A 7660-nucleotide genomic window follows, 5' to 3' on the forward strand; every position below is an offset into this window, starting at 1 on the left:
TAAGCTCACCTCCCATGACCAGTGGTCGTAATGGTAGAAGCACCCAAAGTGGACCAATTCGAGCTTCAGCCTTGGGACCCATCCTTCACTCTTGGTCTCATTTACCAACACCGGCTCCTCCCGAGCCCAACTGTGACACCCACTCGGCCAAGTCGAGTAAGGTCCTTCTTGTCCTTCTTCTCTATCTCCCATCTCTCATTGTTTTGTTCGAGCACCACACCTTCAAACTCACTCATGTGAGAGTTCTCTATTGTCGGTGAGCCTGTATTGAGGGTGGAGTTATTCTGGCTTTGAGGTCTTATCAAAATGGGTCATTGTATTATTTAGTGCAACGAGAGTTAGGCGCGTAAAAGAAATCCTCAGCTAGCGAGGAGGACTCGCATCAGTATCAGAGCCATCTTGCATGCTGGCAACTATATGACCTGATAGACTTTGTGTATGGAGTGCATCGAGGTGCAAATCCAGTCATTGACCACTTCCATGGAGGAAAAGCACAAAATATCGACCTAGTTAGAACAATGTTTGGACGACGTCTCTATGGAGATAGCCCCTACGGTCACTGCTGCCATTGCTACCCAGCCCATGTCGGATGTCGATGAACAAGTCCAGTAGGTGATTGTGCTTGTGTTAGATTTATTGCAGGTGCATCTGACATTGAAGCCAACGGGCCAGCTGACCACTGCACAACTATCCCGGCTGGAGGGTAGCCGATTAGGCCTAGGTTTGGCCAGAGTTGAGTCCAACTCATTTGGCTGACCATTGACACTCCCCACACCAACTGTGTCTCTGCTACAGCCTCTAGCATGGGTCATGTCCTTGTTGTGCAGGCACAAACTGCTTGGTCACAACTGGTTGAGATGACCCTTTTTAGCCGATCGAGTAGTAGCATGTGGTGAAGCCCAGCCCGTTACAACAAACAGTCATCAGCTTGCCTGTATCAACCATCCGTACAGCACCGACCATGGTTGCCCTTCCTCGGCATTCTCCTCATTATGTTGGGCAATACTTCGACCCTCCAGCATTCAAGCAGCCGACATACCATGAGTAGCACTAGCTCTATACAGCTGCACCATAGCCTCCACCAGCCACACACCCACCTCTTCTACATGCACCATACATAAAAACACAATATGCATACCATGAGCACCATCCACCTCACTATGGTTTGCATACACCTTACAGACCTCACTATTCGCCTCAGGCATTTCATGGGAAAAATGATATGTATGATCATGAACACCCATGGAAGCCATATCCCCTCCACCTCACTTTGATGATTATGCATTTGATGATGAATATGGCCATGAGAAGGTGAAAGAACCAACCTAAGATTACCCATTTGCCCGTAGAGGTTGTCAGCTTGATAGGACTCCATCTATACCTAGAGTCAAAATTAAGTTCCCAAAATTTGATGGTAAGGGGTTCGAGACTTGGTTTTTCAAAGTTGAACAATACTTCTTAGGTCAAGCTATACTCCATAAGTAATACGTTTACTACCTTGCACTTCAATAGCCCGTTGGTACCAGTAGTACTACAACACCACCTTGTAAGACCACCGATTTGGAGAGTCTTCATTCACCAAGTGTGATGTAGAACTAAAAAGCCTCTAGATGACCAACCTTTTAATGAGTATATCGCCAAGTTCAAAGACTTGAATATGATGGTATAAACCATCCCCCCTAGAATAGTGGTCAGTCCTTCATAAGAGGACTCTAGGAAGACATCAAGATTGAGGTCTTGGCTGCCCAACCAACTACCATTCAAGAGTGTTTTCGGTTGCCTAGACTTTTCAATGAAAAAACTAGGAAGCTGTTGGCTTATAGAAAGAGCTCCTAGAAGAAAATCCGTACAGACAAGTCCCACCCTACCTAGCCCCATGTCACTACTCGTTCCGATTCTAAGCTTGTGTCTAAACCGTTTGGTTTTGGCCCCTCTGGTACTCGTAAGATTGAATATATCTCTAGACAATAGTGGACAGAACGACAAAAGAGGGTTTATACTACAACTGCGATGAGAAATGGTATAGAGGCCACAAGTGTAAAACTCTTAGGGTTTTCCTAGTTAAAATTCCAATGATAAAAAAAAGACAAAAGAGGGTTTATACTACAACTGCGATGAGAAATGGTATAGAGGCCACAAGTGTAAAACTCTTAGGGTTTTCCTAGTTAAAAGTCCAATGATAAAAAAAGTGTCCTCTAAAAAAAAGAGCTCTTTCAATGATGAAGAGGAGAGCAATTAAGACATAGTCGGTAAGATCAACATCACCTATCATACTCTTGTTGGGGCCAACACACCCAACTCTATGCGTGCCAAGGGTAGAATATGTGCAACCAAAGCAGACGAGTTAGTGGATACTCAGCCTACATCCAGTTTCATCTGTGAAGAAGTCACACAGAGGATAGGCTACCCACTCAAAGACCACCCCACATTTGAGGTCATCGTAGATAATAGCACAAAGCTCTCATGCCAACACATATGCCTTGATGTCAAGGTCCAATTACAAAAGAACAATTTCAATGTAGTCCTATATGTTCTTCTCATCAAGGCTATAATTTTAGGGATGCATTGACTTAGGACTCTAGGGGAAGTTACTTGAGACTTCAACAAAATATGCCTGTCATTTTCAAAGAAAGGAAAACAAACAAAGATCAAGGCCATAGTCCTGTCTACGTATGTAGAACCCATGGATGCTCTCAAACTCCTTCAAGCAAGTCTCAGAAGATGCATGTTCTTTCCATATACATTAAAGAATCAACTCTAGTCATGTAAAGATGTCCCAATAGAGTAGGAGCATGTTTTAGTGAGTTATCTCATGTCTTTGCCGAGCCTACCAGTCTGCCTCTCAAGCGTACTCATGACCACTACATCATTCTTGCTATGAACCTTCGACCATACCATTATACCCATATCCAAAAGAAAGAGATCGAGAGACTGGTTAAGGAAATGCTTGAGAGTGGTATCATCTGTCTTTCCTTTAGCCTGCTTTTCTCTCCCATCTTTTAGTTAAGAAAAAAAGGGAAAACATGGCAGTTTTGTGTCGACTATGAGCTCTAAATGATATTATTATCAAAGATAAACACTATATCCTAGTCATGGATGAGCTCTTAGCTGAAGCCCACAATGTCTGCCACTTCATGAGGATGGACCTTCGATCTCGATACTATAAGATCTGGATGACCCCTCAAGACGTGAAAAAGCAACATTTAGGACACATTGTGGATCCTACGGGTTCTTAGTCATGCCATTTTGACTCACCAATGCTTCAACAACATTCCAGAAGGGCATGAATGACATCTTCATGCATTTTATAAGAAGGCTTTTGTTGGTGTTCTTCAAGGACATCCTTGTGTATTATTGCACTTGGGATGGTCATGTTGAACAGGTTCATGTTATGTTACGCATACTCCAGGAGCACCACTTATATGCTAAGTACTCCAAGTGCACATTTAGTGGGTAGGAGGTGGCCTACCTTAGCCACATCTTCAATTCCCGTGGGTTAGAAGCAACCCCTAGAATCTCCAGGCCATGGAGCATTGGCCAACACTCAAGGACCTCAAATCCTTGTGTGGTTTCTTAGGTGTAACTGGTTACTATAGTTGGTTTATGCATCAATATGGCTATACTGCTTAACCAGCTCTTGAAAAAAATTCATTAGTATATATTGAAAATGGCACTGCAACATTCCAAGCCTTAAAGGAAACATTGTTGAATGTGACTATTCTCGCTCTGTCGAATTTCTTGAAGACCTTTGTTGTTACACCCTAACCTTTTTGACCCTCAAACACAATTTTTTTTAACATAAAGCGTTGAAGTGTGACCACACAACAAGTCAAAAAGAGGGAGCTATGCCATTCAAAACAATGGGGCGAACTTTCATTTATATAACAATTTTGATTCATACAAAATCACATCTATGTATATGACAAAAATGCCCCAAACAATATAATTGATGTCTAACAAAAACAAGACATCAATACAATCAAAATAAGACGTGTCGGCACTACAAAAGACTCAAAACCTCCCCAGTAAGACGTGAGTGAAGCCATCTGCTCAACCTGCTGCTTCTGGTCCACCAAAACCTGAAAAATGAAACAATAGAAGGCTTAGCCTTCGCAGTATGGCAACAAGCCAGGAAAATTCCAAACCCTCTTAGGTATGGCTCAAATATGAGAACAATCATAAAAACAATCTATCATCATGTCGTGTCAGGGTATAGCCACATCATTTGCCAAGAAGGTCCCTAACATAGACCACGACATGTAAAGGCCACTCAATTATCACAGTAACATGTTTTCAATTCACATGCAAGGCATGAATAAACATATCATTTCATTCATATCATTCACATGCACATCAATCATATACATTTCATTAACTTCAGTGAATTGACAGTTTCTGTGGGTGCAAACACTGACACGTGCATACCGCGGGTGGCCTACAGTCGAGAGACAACCCCCGTGGTGGCCCAGAACAGTATGGATCTATTCACCGGCTGCAGCGGTAGAGCACTCATCCATGGATGTGTGAATTCCAAAGAGAGATACTAAGCCTTCCCTATGACACCCAGGTTGGGAAGGCGGGAGCCCAACGCTCCAAGCACAACACACAACAGTACCCTGTGGCCTTGCACCACCTGTGCTCCGAACAGGCGAGACCAGTGGCGAAAGCGGGACGTCTCCCAAACACATTGCCACAACCCACTGGTCTCTCATCTCTTATTCTTTCATTATTATCATTATAATTGCACATTTATCTCATGACTGGCTAGCTCATGAGGTTGGTTCACTTCACGAGTTTACCCACACCTCCAATTGCCTCCACACGAGGTCTACACATAACATTAACAGTCATAGTTAACCGTCATACAATACGGGTATAATTACCCTCCAATTCATTCATTTGCATAATTGCCCGTGGTAATGTGTATGCAACAAAACAAAACATTCACATCACTTATCACATCAATCACATCTTTGAAAAAACTTAGCCAAACCACAGAGAGTAGTCTCGGTCTGTGATTAGCTCGTAGCTGTCCTATGTAGTTATCGTTCTAGGATGCTTTCTAATGCACAATTGGGGTCAAGGAGACACTCGACTCGATACCCTACCTCATTTGTCCTAAACAGTTATCAATTCTAGCATGCACATGCAAATGCGTAACATTTTCAAAACATGCTTCTAATAGCTTTTCAAAATAAATCATATTAATTGCATGCATATATACATTGATTCACAAAACAATCTATCAATCACATCACAATCCTAGGATCCCACGATCCTAGAAACATACATTCACACATTTGCCCCAGGCAGGGATTTGCCTGCAATGCCGCCATACCTGTCGCACGCCCACAACACTCTTCAAAATGCCTCGAGCTTCGAATCTGGTCGCTCAAGGTCTACGGGACGCACTCGGTGTACCTGCAAACATACACAGGTGGAAAATGACTAAATTCTCTATTGGTTCAGCTTCACAATCAAAACAAATAAAAACAAAATCATTGAGGCATGCCATTGCCTCAAGAGGGTGTCGATGGGTAGTGTCGACCTACAAAGCCCTCCAATAGGCCTCTTCTCAACCCTAGAGGTTGTGACCAAACATCTAAACTCAAAGCTTCGATCATTCTATCACTAACACACTTCTTATTAGCTTTCTTTAGTTGAATCGTCTTCCCAATAATACACCCAACTTACATGCTCTACTCCAATTAACACAGCAATGCGCCCGTTGACAAATAACTTGTGCCACATGCTCACCAAAATGATTCTAAATCTTCTTACCCACATCAAATTTTTACCATGCTTCCTTATTGCTTCGAAAATCAACACATCATGCTAGAAAAGCACTTGTACATATAGATCATCGTCTTCTCAACATAGTCATAAACTTTCCCGAAATAGCAAAGTTGCTAACATGCATCCATAATCATCAAATTCTAAATTCTAGCATGCTCAAACAATAATTATACGGCTCCAACAGAAAATATACAACACTATAAGCTCGATTAGGCCTTGCTCACCCCAATTTTAGACTCAAAACTGTTGCAATGATCTTGGCAGCCACCTCAAGTGTTTGATCAAGTGCCACCGCCAAAGATTGTTGGCTGCCTTCACCACTAACGCCCTCACTTCACTGGTATGAGGGGAAAAAGTGTCCCCAAGATGCGATTCCAAACCCAACGACCACCAAAATGATCAAAAACAGCAATAAGGAGGTTAAAAGAGGACCTTCCGCAGTGAAGATCTGGTTCGGTTGAAGATGAGAGACACTCAGAGTGAGGAAAAACTAGCGGGAAAGAGAGAGAGTGCAAAAGGGACAATGCCCGACTGAGGGGCTGCCGATAGAGGGGAGACTGACAGGGAGAGGGTTCGGGTAAATGGGAAAGACAGGCAGAGGGGAGGGAAATCGAGCGAAGGCAATGGAAGAGATGGTGAGGAGGAGACAGATGAGACAAGGAGGGAGCTCTAGCAGAGAGGGAGGGAGAGAACACGTGTGGTAGAGGGTGGTGATGAAGAAGGGAGAGGTTGCGCAGGAGGGAGGAGGAGAAGAAGGATGAGGAAGGAGGAAGAGGCGGAGAGAGATCAGAGGTTTACCAGTGCCGCAGCCGCCATCCGTGTCAATCTGCACCACCTCTGTCTTCTTCTTCTTCTCTGCGCTGGCACGAGAGGCAACCAGAAGAAAGACAAGGGAAAAGAGGGAAAGGTGAGGGAGAAGAGCCCTCGCGTTGGGCTCCTTCAGGCCATGGATTTCGGGTCCGGGTCTGGACAAACTCCAACCCGACCTGAAATAAAACGAGTGTTACATTTGTGATTGAGACAAAGACTAATGATGTTAGGATCAGTAATCAGGATGGTCATCTGATCACCTATCTACCACAAAACGCATATGTCATGGGTTAAGCCCTTGTCCACCTATGACAAGGAGATGTTAGTCATTGTGACAGCCCTCAACAAGTGGGGATTCTACATTCTTGGCTGTCATTTCATTGTCCACATTGGTTACCACAATTTGAAGTTCTTGACCGAGCAACACATCACCACCCCTACGCAGCAAAAGTAAATGACAATATCATGACATATGATTTGAGATCCAATACAAAATGGGCCAAGAGAATAACACTTCCGATGCTCTCTTAAGGGTGGAGTGTGACCATACTCGGGATGGAGCCATTTTAATGCTATCCACTACTTTTATTGACCTATAGCTTAAGATAGTGGAAGACCAAAACTTAGATGAAGAATTATCATCAGTAGATTTTAAGCTTAAAGATGACCCGTTGGCATGTCCTATTTACACACTTAAGAATGAGGTTATATGTTACAAGGATAGAGTCTAGCTACCTACTAAGTCTTCTTGAATTCCACAATTGATAGACCATTTTCACTGCAACACTTTTGAGCTAAGTGGAGCTTCACTTTGTTAATTAATTGATTCTCTTTTTAGTTTATTTGTCAATTTTATCTTCTTAACTAACAAGTTTCAGTATAATTGATTATTCGTGTTCATGCTCTATGCAAGTGGATAATCTTTCTAGATTTGGCACACACACACGCACACACACACACACACACACACACACACACACACACACACACACACATATATATATATATATATATATATGCATAAAGTATTTTTAATACGTGAGCTTCGGATCGA

This window comes from Nymphaea colorata, chromosome 10 (assembly GCF_008831285.2).
Source record: "Nymphaea colorata isolate Beijing-Zhang1983 chromosome 10, ASM883128v2, whole genome shotgun sequence".
NCBI lineage: Eukaryota > Viridiplantae > Streptophyta > Magnoliopsida > Nymphaeales > Nymphaeaceae > Nymphaea > Nymphaea colorata.